At 42.7% G+C, this 12,395-nt stretch overlaps 1 protein-coding gene across 1 annotated transcript in view; it reads right to left on the bottom strand.

Moving 5' to 3' along the window:
• unc5db (unc-5 netrin receptor Db) overlaps positions 1-12,395 on the bottom strand; it is a 186,965-nt gene that overhangs the window by 146,432 nt on the left and 28,138 nt on the right. The window lies entirely within an intron of this gene.

The following is a 12,395-nucleotide window of genomic DNA, read 5'->3' as shown; positions in this document are numbered from 1 at the left end:
CAAAAAAACAAAAACAAAACAAAACACTGGCATGGAAACATTTTCACAGCAGTAGGAATTAACTGTGAGTAAATAATTCCACAATGGAGCATAGACTGCCACAGAGCAAGCCAAACGTGATACTACAATCAGGGCAAGAGAGCCCTCCCTCCATTCAACAATGCACAACAAGTGGGACTGAGGATGGCACCAAAATGGAGAGCACTTAATCTTCGAAGTGCTCTGAATGAAGTCAGGGCTTTTGTCATTGGCTTCTTGGCAGGAACTTACATAAATCACGTCCAACAGCTCCTGTGTCTTGGAAAATACCCTTCTGCTGCTTGTTCAGACTATGCAAAATAAGTCGACATGTTACCCCCGCATGACTGGTCCCATCTTAGGGATAGTCAGGGAAAGGAGTTGAGGGGGATATTTTACACGCATCATCTAAATTACTGTCAGGGGAGTCGGCCGGCAGACAGAAAAATCGGAAGGATGCCTGCTGTAATCTCTGCAGAAAATAAATAAACCAAGCATGGCCGTTTAATTGCTGCCTCCGTCTTGGCCTCTCCATTGTCTTTGGGGAGCCGAGCTGCCGCAGAGCTGGACGGCCATCAGAGTAAAGAAGAAAAACAGAAAGGGAAAAGAGGAGGAGGATTTGGTCCTGGCAACTTAAAAAGCCTAAAATTTAACCTAGCTGGTCCAGCGTCCCAATTTCAGTTCACGCTTGAGTGATTCACAGCTTTGATTGTGCCGTTATATGTCACCAAGGGCATCTCTGTCGGCTAAGAATTCAGTGAATAGAGATCTGGGGAGCCCAACGCTTTGATAAAAGACTGATGTTGCAGCCGAGACCGACTCTCTGTGAGCAGAGCGCTGAATGAAACGATAACAGATGAGATATTGATTCAGTGGTGATTACAGCCACACAGATGAATGTCAAAATATTGTCACCAACTCATTCTTCATCATATTATCACTGCGGGGACAAAAGGACGGCCAGCAGCAGATTAATCCCACCGAGAGAAATCCAGAGCAATGGTTTGCATGTCAAGGTTAGCTAAAGTGACTTTACTATACATGATGATAGACTTGGTATCAGATTCAATTAACTGGAACATGTTCGCACAACGCAGTGGCCCTGTAATGGAATGGATAGAGTGTGCTCCTAACATTTCTGGGGTTAGAGGGTCAGTTTCCTCTGGGAAGCCTCCAGTAAAAATGCAGATCTGCACAGCTTCTACTAAATAGCAGATTCCATATACTGTATGTGGAATCCTACGGCACCACAAACATCTGCAGATATTGTATGCCTGTAACAGTCACGGCAACGTATATATATCATTTTTCTTTTCATTTCCCTCCACTGCAGTTCCATTGCTGTTGTGCTACTTTCTGTTTACAAACCACAAGCCTGGGATTGAGAACAATATGCCTGCTTCTCTCAAGAGAGATATGCACTCCGGCTCACAGTCCACGCTTAATACAGGAGCACAAAAACAGGTCATTTATTGAGAGACAATATGAGCAGTTCTGACCAGTTAGACAAAGGGGAACTATATTAGCGTGGTGAAATAAGACCAGGTGCAATCAAAAGCCAGCGAATGAATAGTAATTTCAAATAGAGCTGAACGTTTTATAAGTATTTTGAGTTGGATTAGGGACAACAGGACATCCAATAAGATGCAAGATTAATCCCATCTCCCAGGACTGGTGTGGGATAATATCTCAGAATAGGATCCTAATGTCAACCTCAATACTTTTTCAGTTTATTGTTTATCATGACATGGATATAACTTTCAGTTTTATTGCTACAAACTGAAACTGCTTCAGAAACATCAGGCTTTTTTGATTAAGACTGTGTGTATTCACCTCAGCTCTCTATGGACGCATATTTGTCATCATAAACTCCTGCTCAGATTCTCAAACAACTGTGTATGGTACATTTACATTTATTCACTTCAGTCAAGTCCGATTGGAAAATAATTCTTATTTTAATCTTTTACAGTCTCTGACAACTATGCAAGGCAACTAAACACACTAAAGTGTGATTCCTGCTATTAAAAAAAGCAAAGTTGTGTTGCAGCCCTGGGACATGCCACAAACGCTAGGCTCAAATTTGACAGTCTCTAGCTTTGCATGCCCATCCAGCAGCCCTGACCTCACCACATACGCTACTTCCCATAATAATTTTTCATAGTGCTGTGGCGAAGACTATTGACACAAAACCTCATAGCTTTTGCAGTCATATGTTGTTTGCGTTCCATAAGAAAAGATTTTATTAGAGAGCCGGTTAGAAATGTTCTCGCAACTTCAATAGCATAATCACACATTTCCTGCCTTTCACTTTTTAAGATGTGGCGATTCGTGCTCTGATTAGTTATTCATTGCCTCTTTTGTTCGAACATGTGGTCAATGACCACCAGTGATCCCTGCATAACTGCCACTGCCCGTATCACCCTGGCCACCGAAAAATCCATTTATGCTGAAATCCGGGAGCCTGCTGGGTTTCTCCTCCAGCGGCTCTGCATCCTTTAGCTGATCAGCAGCTATTCAAGGTAGCCAGACCTCCTGCCTCCAGCTTAAGTACTGGAAATCAGAAGAATCACACACCGGAAATCACTTCAATCTGTATGATAATTTGAGACTCTCATCTGGGATTTATTGGTCCAGTTCAGCAGTTAGAAGGTCTCAGATTGGCTGGTGATTTAATCAACGTGATACAGTCAAAGTAATGTAAATACGGTGCAGCAACCTTTTGCAAAAAGCACTCCATAGAGTAAATGATGCTTTTCAAGAAATCAGTATCTGGACTTCCATACCTCAGGATTCTATGTTAGAAATCAGGGAGCTTTAGGGGCCCTCTGTAGTCTAATGCCTGGTTTATATTTCAGATCAGTATACCATTTCAAGCAATCTAAACTAGAAACAAAAAGGCAAAGGTGTACACCAAACAGCAAGAAAATCTGCCCAAAGGATCTGAATTTTAAAATGCCTGGAAGCAAGGGGAAAAAAAGCAACCAATGAAAGTGCAAAGATGCAAGAGGAGCCCGTCACCGCACGACTTCACAAATCTCCCCAAAGCCAAAGCACCTGAGAGCAGGTGGATTTTAGCAAACAAGAAAAGCCCATTTGGACTATCACAGAGCAGCTCTTTCACTGAAGAGCTTTCAAAGTCGGCTCGTGAGCAGGTTGCATGTTGGCTGGGAAGGAAACTTTAATTATCCCGTTGCCTCCTTCACATTCCTCAGTCTGACCAGCTATCGGGGCTCCCCCACTCCACCGGGAGCCGCAGGAAGACGGGTTAATAGGGGTGCATGTCTGACTGCCAAGCAATTTGGGTGTGTTTCAGTGGGGTAGATAATCTAAATCCCTGCTCCAAAAAATACAGTTTGAAGAAAAGACATAGGGCAAAATATTTTTGGAGCGCAAATTAAAAAACAAACAAAAAACAAAACAAAAAAAACATGGTTTCTCAGCCCTTGGTGACAGTTTGTGTCAGATGCTACATATCTATCCTGGATGTTCAAAGAAAAATAAATGACTTGTTTGTAGTAATAGGGACTAAAAGAATGTGTCAGGTTTATTTTTGAAGTTTCATCATTTCTACTAATTAACTTGTTTACCCAGAAATCGGTGAGCACGACATGTGAGCTACAATGACTCCAATGGGATTCAGAGGTTATCCTAGATTCTGGGAGGCCCCAGATAAAGACGCACATGTTCTCACCCCACAGTACAAACTAATGAAATCTGTCATAGGTCAAAGAGAAGGGGAGGTTGTGGAGTATTGTCGATGCGCTGTGAGCCTTCAGAAGCTTATGAGGACTTATAGGGTTGTCATTGCAAAATATGCCAAGGTTGCTATACGGGGGTTGTTTGGTTTGCCTGTTCCAACGATGCTGGTGGGGTTAAGGAACATTAGCAGCCAGACACAAATCACACAGTTACAAATGCATCAAATTTTAACTGCAAAATTACATATAAGAATCTGAAAGACTGAGTTTCTACACATTGTTCAGCAAATTCATTTTAGGACTTCTTAAAATCTGCCGTTGCTTTCTTAATCCACGACCTAGACACAGATCTAAAATGAGTAATTTTACCACTTATTTTATTTATGGTCATATCTTACTTTGCATATTTTGTTTTGTCACTTCACTGGCAATGCGCTGCAACACCAAGGCACGCTCCTTGTATCTGCAAACCTATTTGGCGACAAACCGGATTTTGATTCTCACACTGATTTCCTGTAGCACAATCCACGGTGACAACAATCCTACTTTTAAAAGGTGCAGAATGTCTCCCAACAGCCCACAACCACCTACTGGAACTGTATAAATAATACTCTTTGCAAATGAAAGTACCTCAAAGCCTCTATTTAGGGTATCTGCAGGATATGCAGCCCTGCAAACTATTCCTTTAATTTAGTGAGTGCCAATATATTAGTGCTGATAAGGTGAATGGCCACACATATAAACAGACCTATAAATGAAAAGACCACCTGTACAATGTGAAATCATTTGTCTTTTTAATATCAAATGCCAATCAAAGCCTTAAACTAACAAAGGTGGAATGAGTGCAATCATCTAGCCGTTAATGTTCACCTTCTCTCGCTCTCTGTGCACGGTCTTTTTTTTTTTCTTTTCTCAGAATCAAGAGTATAGATTTTATTCATGGTTTTCATTCTGCTCTAAAAACACCTTTACTCCATGTGCAGCACTTGCTGTCATGAATGGCTGTGTGGTGCTTTCTGTCGCCGTTGCGTTCACCGTGAGCTCCCAAATACCCTTCACTGTATTCCTTGTGCTTCATCATGTCTGGCCCGGCTGCACAAAGCATATCCAGTGGTAATTAAGGTCAGACAATTAGACTCAGCCGGCTGCGGTCCTGGTGACTTAATAAGAATAGACAATTATCTGAAATTAATATGATAGATGCTGTTGTCTTGTGCTGCTAGGCTCAGTCAGATCTTGGCAGGGCTTCAGGTTATTATTAGCGAGCATGCATCCACTGCATTAGTTTGAGTGATGATGCTCTCCATGCGGCTGTTGCCATTTCATCACAGAGAATGTGATTATTAGTTAGAGGTGCTGTGTTCCCATCTAAGCACAGCTCTCACCAGAGGGGCCAAGGTTGATGGCATCACCACAAGGCTTGGAAGCAGAGCATGCTGTGTGCTTGGTAAAAAAGGAAATATAAATAAGCCACAGCCTGGTCTAAATAGCTGTGAGCAAACTACTGTACCTCCACGACTTAGATGGCACTGTTGAAATACAAGGAAGTAAAAGAACTGTGAATAATAAGACTACTTTTCCGCTGTGCCTTTTTACATAAGGCACTTTTCTTCCCAAAGGTAGGTACTTGAAGATTTTCAGAACACTGTGTGTGGCTTCTTCAAGAACCTTAAACCTCAGAGGAAATCACACGATTATACATTCAGGTTCAGATTTTGTAGAGCAATTTGCACTACAGAGTTCACCGTTTTCTAGCCGCTTTAGCTTTTGACACCTGTTGTCACACTGTGATTTTACCATCTGGCACCCAATAACATCTGAAGAGCTATTCCTTGAGGACAGCAACAAAGGTTCTGAGGGACATATTGCTGCAGCTGGCTCGGTCTTATAATGAGCGCTGTCAGGGATTTGCAGCGCTGAACTTTTGTGCCCTGATCTGTGGCGGGTCACCGTCGAGTTCATATCAATAATTCATCTCGCAGCTCAGCTCCCTTCCCTGTTATGAAACAAATCTTGTTAGGAAGTCCTGCCAACACCGTCTCCATCTCACTGCCCGACTTTATTTGTAACTCTCCCTGCTCAGGCCGGAAAGGGCTATTTGAGGCGGGGTTTGGGGCAGATTAGCTCTTCTGCATAAAGCATTTGTTTGGTAGCAGCTACAGGCACAGAAGCTTGAATATGTGTGTGATCAAAAGACTGGACTCTCCCCACAATGGTTCTTCTCTTCTTCCAGGGCTTGAATAGATGAGTTCATGAAATACAGATAGAGTGTGGCCCTTGCTCTTTATCCTTGCAGTGCGGCTCCTATATAGCTTCCCTCTGGTCTATTGTGAAACAACCCGGAGCTGTCAAAGGCTCAGTGGAGACCTGGGGAGAAGAGAGCATGGAAGTGGAACACCGTAGTGGATGGGGCTGCTCTGATAAGATCCAGGGAGACTCCTCTCACTCCCCCTCTGCATCCCCCCTTAGCTTGCAGCTAGCAACGGTAACCTTTCCCGTCAATGACAGTTGTTAAAAGCAGCAGGGGGATTCGGAGGCATTATGTTTGACTTCTTTCAAATTAGCACTTTTTTGTTGTCGCCTTCTCCTGACTCTACTCATCAAGGTGGCCGCAATCAATCAGTTCACCGTGAATAATTACACGCCCGGGGATACCGAGCGCATGATGAACATTCTGCGAACACTTTACCTGCTCAGGTATTCATACAAGCTACGAAAAAATAAAAAAGCTAAGACATGAAAAAATCAAATGCACCACTTGACTCCCATTTACAGGCGACTTGAAACATCCCAGGCCTTGAACACACTGCTCCAGTTTAAACGAGATCCATCCACCAGAGTAAAACAGGTCTAACAGTTCCCTTTATATTACAGTGCTAATGAGGTCCCAGTGTGATACTTTTTAATGAAACCATCCAGGAGGCCAATTGTCCATAACTAATTATCATATGCTAATTGGCACACCAAAGTGCAGGAAGAGGACTGATTTTGTTTGTCTGCAGCTCTCATTTCTTCTTTCTCTCTGTGCGTGCATTGTTTCAGAAGTGGTTAATGATTGTAATTAAGGCTAAAAGACGGTGCGACTTAAATGTTTCTTTAATATGATTACCACTGTGCTGGCTATAAACAGCAAGGCTCCAGTGCGAAATCTGGAAATGTATAAAATGTTAAGATCCAGCTAATAATAACGTCTGGGTGTTCATCATGGATAACAATAACTTTGTGACTGTTGTTCTCCAGCCAAACCGTGGCGTGATTATTATTGTGATCACAGCGTCAAGCTCTGTCTGTGGTCTTGAGATGCCAGGTGTAACAAATTGTTTCAATATCACATTATAGTCATTCGTTAACCCCCGATGCTTCGAAGTATGAAATAAGGTGGAGAAGAAATCTAAGACTGATCCCGGTTCATCTGAGAAAGAATGAACCCTGTTGAATGGCTCCATATTGAATTATGCCGGGTGGCACCTGCCTGTGGACCACATGGGTTCAGTTCTGGTTCACTGTGCCAGAAAATGGGACAGGGACTCCAAACAAATACAAATAAGTGCTATTGCTTTAGAGCTTGCGGCTGACCAGCTCTGCAAACTGAATATAGCAAAAGGTTTTGGTTGAGTGCGCAACACAAAGGTGATGATCCTGCTGGAAACGTGGGGAAAGCTGCTATCTGTTGAGAAAAAACAATATCAAAATTGGCCTTCTCGTTGCACAGCGGTGGGAATAGTCAAACTGGGATTCACATTGTGTCAAAGGATACTTGACAGGCAAACCAAACCCCGCAGGGCAACTGGGGCAATCGCATGGCAGTTAAATACCTATCGTCCATGTTGTCTCATATGAAAATCCATACCACCCCCGATACTCCACTGTGTCTGAGCACATACACATGTCCAGATTCTATTTTGCTAATTTAGGTCGTTAGGCTTGTGACAATTAGCTATGGACGATGAAGCCTGGAGGTAGGACAGTGGTATCGTGCCGGATCCCCATTAGCTCATTTGCGTAGGGTCATTAGACAGAAGAGCCACGGCAGTTGTTTGCTGCACAGCTTTGCACATTGCAGGACGATCGGGGTCGGCGCCGGTGGCTTTCCACGCTAGGTGATTGGGGATATTTCAGCGTTAATGATTATGGTAAAAAGCATTTCTTCCAAAGAAAAAAAAAAAAAAAAAAGTCGGGCAGTGCTTGTAGAAATGATAGTCATCTTCAGTGAGCAATTCCCTGCAGTTACTGCGGACAGTGATTTTTGAAAGGTTTCTTCATAGGTTGTTGAACAATGTGAAGTCATGGGATAATGTCAGAGATTGAACTAATGATCACGTCCGATTTGGAGCTTTTATAGTGAGAGGCAAGGAGGATTGTCAGTGCGTCACTGTGAAGGATGACAGCCCATTAAATCAAAGCAGTCAACATGCAGTACATCACTACTCAATTACATTACCAGAGATGTATTTGAATTACCGAATACTGCAGTAAAATGCGTCAACCCTAAAATAGAAATGGGTTCTCATGAAAGGGTTGGATATTTGGGAAAACTAATGACCCGTGCTGCCTCCAATGAGCATGCTCATTAAAACTCAGAGAAAAATTGTCAGTGTACTTGTTCCCTTCAGCAACAGCGACTTGTACAGGCTTGATGGATGGCAGCATTTCGTCTGCAATCTATCATGTCACGTCAATACGTTCCTGGGAAGAAAATACGTTTAGGGTGCTATGTGTAATCGAGTTGTTCATTGACGGGACAGCATTTTGTCTGTTAGGGAACATGGCGGTGGGCTGTAATGACTTTCCCATCTCTTGAACCTCAGGAAACCTGCTTCCATGGTTCCTGTTTTTTTTTTTTTTGTTTTTGTCTATTTCATCGTGGCGGCACTGTAGCCATGTTTCAACCTAGACCCACTGATGTGGAGCTGCGGCTTCTGAGAACATATTGACTGCCCAATCTGAGAAAAAGGCAGAATTTCAAACAGGTTCCTGAAAACCGGAGGCTAAAATCATCCATCACCCTGGGCTGCTTCAAATGCAGACATCAAAAAAAAAAAAGCTACCTTATGGATTGATCTTGGTGATCATATAATGGATTTCGCCAGCGCCAGACTGACGGCTGTAATGGGTTTCTATGCCGGCTGCCTATTGGAAGTCTGTCAGTTGCACCGGCTCTCCATGGAGCGCTCCATACATTTGCCGGAGGCTCCTTATACCTGCTCTTGGGGGACCATATACTAAATTAACTTCAGAAGCACTCAAGGAAACAAGAGAAAGAAACATCAGCAACTCCTGTAGGCAGAAAACACGACACCTTGACATCTTTTTGCAATTTATGTGGACGCTGCACGGATGCCGTTATGTAGATTTTAAGTTTAGATACTCTCTGTTCTCCTAACTCTCCAAAGAAAATGACCATATTTAATAATTTGCTCCCAGTGTGAAACAGAATGTTCACTGAGTCAACAGCAGATAACTGCAGGCTGTTTTGCATTATAATGAATTAGTTACATGTGAATCAAATTAAGCAAATGGAGCACATGACAGAATTATGTGAACGGCGTTCTTCAGATGGAACAATTTCCTTTGCAACTCTGATGACTGATTTTCCAGTTAAGTGAGCGGCTGGTGCATTTGTCCTGCTCATTGACAGTAACCCGTCATTTGCGGCACTTAATCTAGCCGAGGACGGAGCACAGCTTTCAATTAACTCGTCAAATAAGCCAAGTGACACATCCATCATGTGCTTGACTCTGTGTTGTTGTTCTTTCTCCCCCCCCCCCCTCTCTTCTCTTTAAAAATTTCAAACAGCAAATTATGTTTTGAGCCACAACGGCGGTGGGCTCCATGCTTTCATGTCAGGAGGAAAATAAGTCTTTCCAGTCGCTTTTCATACAAAGGGTGGACACAATATCATCATCGTGTTTTGTGAGCCTAATTCTTTCATCTTTCTTTTTTATTTGAGGACCTTTTTTTTTTTATTTTTTCAGGCTTTAAAATCAGAGCTGAATTCAAGAAACAGATCCCAAGTGCAGTTTCACACAGCAGAGGTAATCACACAAGATATTTTCCCTCAGTGACTAATTACATCAATCATGTACATCATCTTGCATCAATCATGTACCTGGAGGAGACGGCACTTTAAATTCCCAGTGCAGCTGATTACTGCCTCACTGAGACACCCAGCAGACGGTTCCACACAGTCCGGCAGGATTGTGAGGCACGTTGGCAGGCCACAACAAGGAGCATCGCCTCCTTTCATCTCAACTTCCCATCCTCCTCCGTCGGCCAACCAGCCTGACCTTGACTTGGCAGCAGAGGGGTGCATCTCTCACCCTGAGATGAATCACACCCCTCCCCCTAAAATCCGTGGATGCCCTCAGCACTCAGACAAGATCAGTCTTAACAGCCCGTCACCAGTGAGCAATAAGGTCTTGGCCCGAGGAACATAATAAGAGATGAGCTAAATAAATAAGTGGAAGTACTGGGATATTAACATCGCCGGGAGTCAGTGGTATCGCCTGGCTTACTGACATACAGTGCAGCCGAGCCACAATTAGATCAGCTCATCTGCTTTGCCTTGGCTCGCTGTGGCACAGAGCAATCAGGAGCACCTGCCGAGACGAACCTGGAGGTTAACAAAGTTTCACCTAATGCCTCAGATTATGTCTGAAAACGTGCTGTGTCAACTGTCTGCTGGGGGAGGAATCCAAGTTGCCTCACATATACGGTATATATATATAAAATGGCTTCTGCCGCAAGCCAGCATTCTGCATCAATAAATGTAATCTTGTATTAGTGTTTTATGACCTTGACAAAATTTTACAAGCGCATCCAAATGCTGATGGTGGAGTGCTGGGATTGTGTTTCTCCATAAAGACACAAAGGTGTTTCCTTTTGTCTCTGCGACCTATTTTGGCAGACTGCCCAGCCTTAACATCTGGGATTTTAACGAAATTAGAACATGGAACTGCACGGCCCCTTGTGACAGCCCGAATCGGCAGCAAGAGCTGTGTTTCGTGTCAACACACCTATGGATGAATGGCTAAATAGAGCAGATGAACACTCACACTCTGGTCAGTTAGTATCGGAATCAACGCACGCCGGCTGGAGTGATGCCGGGGGAGATTTGTACAAGTGTAAATATATTACTCTGAAGACGTCAATGGTGTGAGAGAGGGGTTGCAGAGGGACAAACTTGAGGTAAAGATGAAGCAAGGTCAAAAGGTGCATGCAACGGAAAGTTAGCCGTTGTAATTTGGCCCACTCTCTGAAACCATCAGCAGCAACTGTGACGCAGCTAATGGAGCCTATTAGGGTACTTTAAAAGCCATGGCTGAAATTTGCATCGAAACGTCGTCTCTGAGTGGCAAATCTGAACACACGGTCATGATACACATATCTTTAGAGTCAGAGTGACCTACACTCTTTGAGGACGTAGGTATAATGTAAGAGTTGACTGTCTTTGACTAAAAACAACATGCTACCACTAAAAATACTGGGTTGTGTGTGGTGGATACACTGATAACATAAGATTCTGGTATATGTACCTACAAACCATATTCCAACCATGCTGGCAATATAATACTGGAATCCCCACTCCTGGACACTTGTTCAGTGCTTTTCAATCTGACTTCTTTCACGCTACAATCTATTAGTTTTGAACATCGTGGAGCAAGTCAAACACACAGTTTGAAACCAAGGACAATAATAATTGGCTGCATAAAAATGTCAATACCAGTGCAGTGTTCATCCAAATCAGTGTCAAGTATGAAAATCACGATATTGATCTTCAAAACAATTGAGGATTTTTATTTGTTTTGCCCCATTTATTTTATCAGCAGGGAATATTTTCGCAATTTACGCAAGGACAGAGATTATCCTTGACTCCTTTAAGCAAGAAGCACTTTGTGTGCGACCAGCAGTACTTGGTTTTGTACAATTTTTACTCAAGGACTACAAAGTGAGTGCAAAAAAGCTAAAGTTGCCAGTGAGTTATGATTTAGTACTTGCATTTAGCAAATGCATCAGCAACAAAACAATCCACTGAAATCACTTTCACAAGATCCACCACTTTATCAGATTTATCACCACAACCTGTGTTTTGCATGAGCTGAACTTGAAATGTTGTGACTTAAAACACAATTTTAAACCACTTTACTTTCACCATACATTTCACTGTACTTTATATAGTATCCTATTAAAATAAATTATTCCTGTAAGTTAAAATGTGCTTACCAGCCTTCCAAACAATGATGACGTCTTCCATATCCATATGGACACATCAAGTAAAATGCATGAATTGTGATGTTCGCAAACAAACCGAATCTATTGACTGGCTCCTTAAAACAAACGATGGGAACAGAAAGTTGCAAGCCGTTTTTAAATTTATTTTTTTTAATTATTATTAGGCTGCATCACATCGGTGCACACAGAAGCTCCTGCTTTGCTTTAAGACGGTGTTGGTGACAGAGATGGTATCGTGGTGAGCACAGCAGTTTACCTGGGTATGATTCCCGGTCAGTGCAAAGGTGTTTACCGAATTTCTCATGTGATAGATAAAGTCTTTTTTATTGTTGATTTTAGCTTTTTGTTATATATTATGTATGGTGTCGAGTGCCTGTACATTGCTGCTGCAACAGTGAAATTTCCCAGTTTGGGATTAATAAAGAAACTATCTATCTATCTATCTAG

This window comes from Chelon labrosus, assembly GCF_963514085.1.
Source record: "Chelon labrosus genome assembly, chromosome: 9".
Taxonomy (NCBI): domain Eukaryota; kingdom Metazoa; phylum Chordata; class Actinopteri; order Mugiliformes; family Mugilidae; genus Chelon; species Chelon labrosus.
Note: the sequence above shows the minus strand (reverse complement) of the source record. Positions and strands in the feature narration are given on the sequence as shown.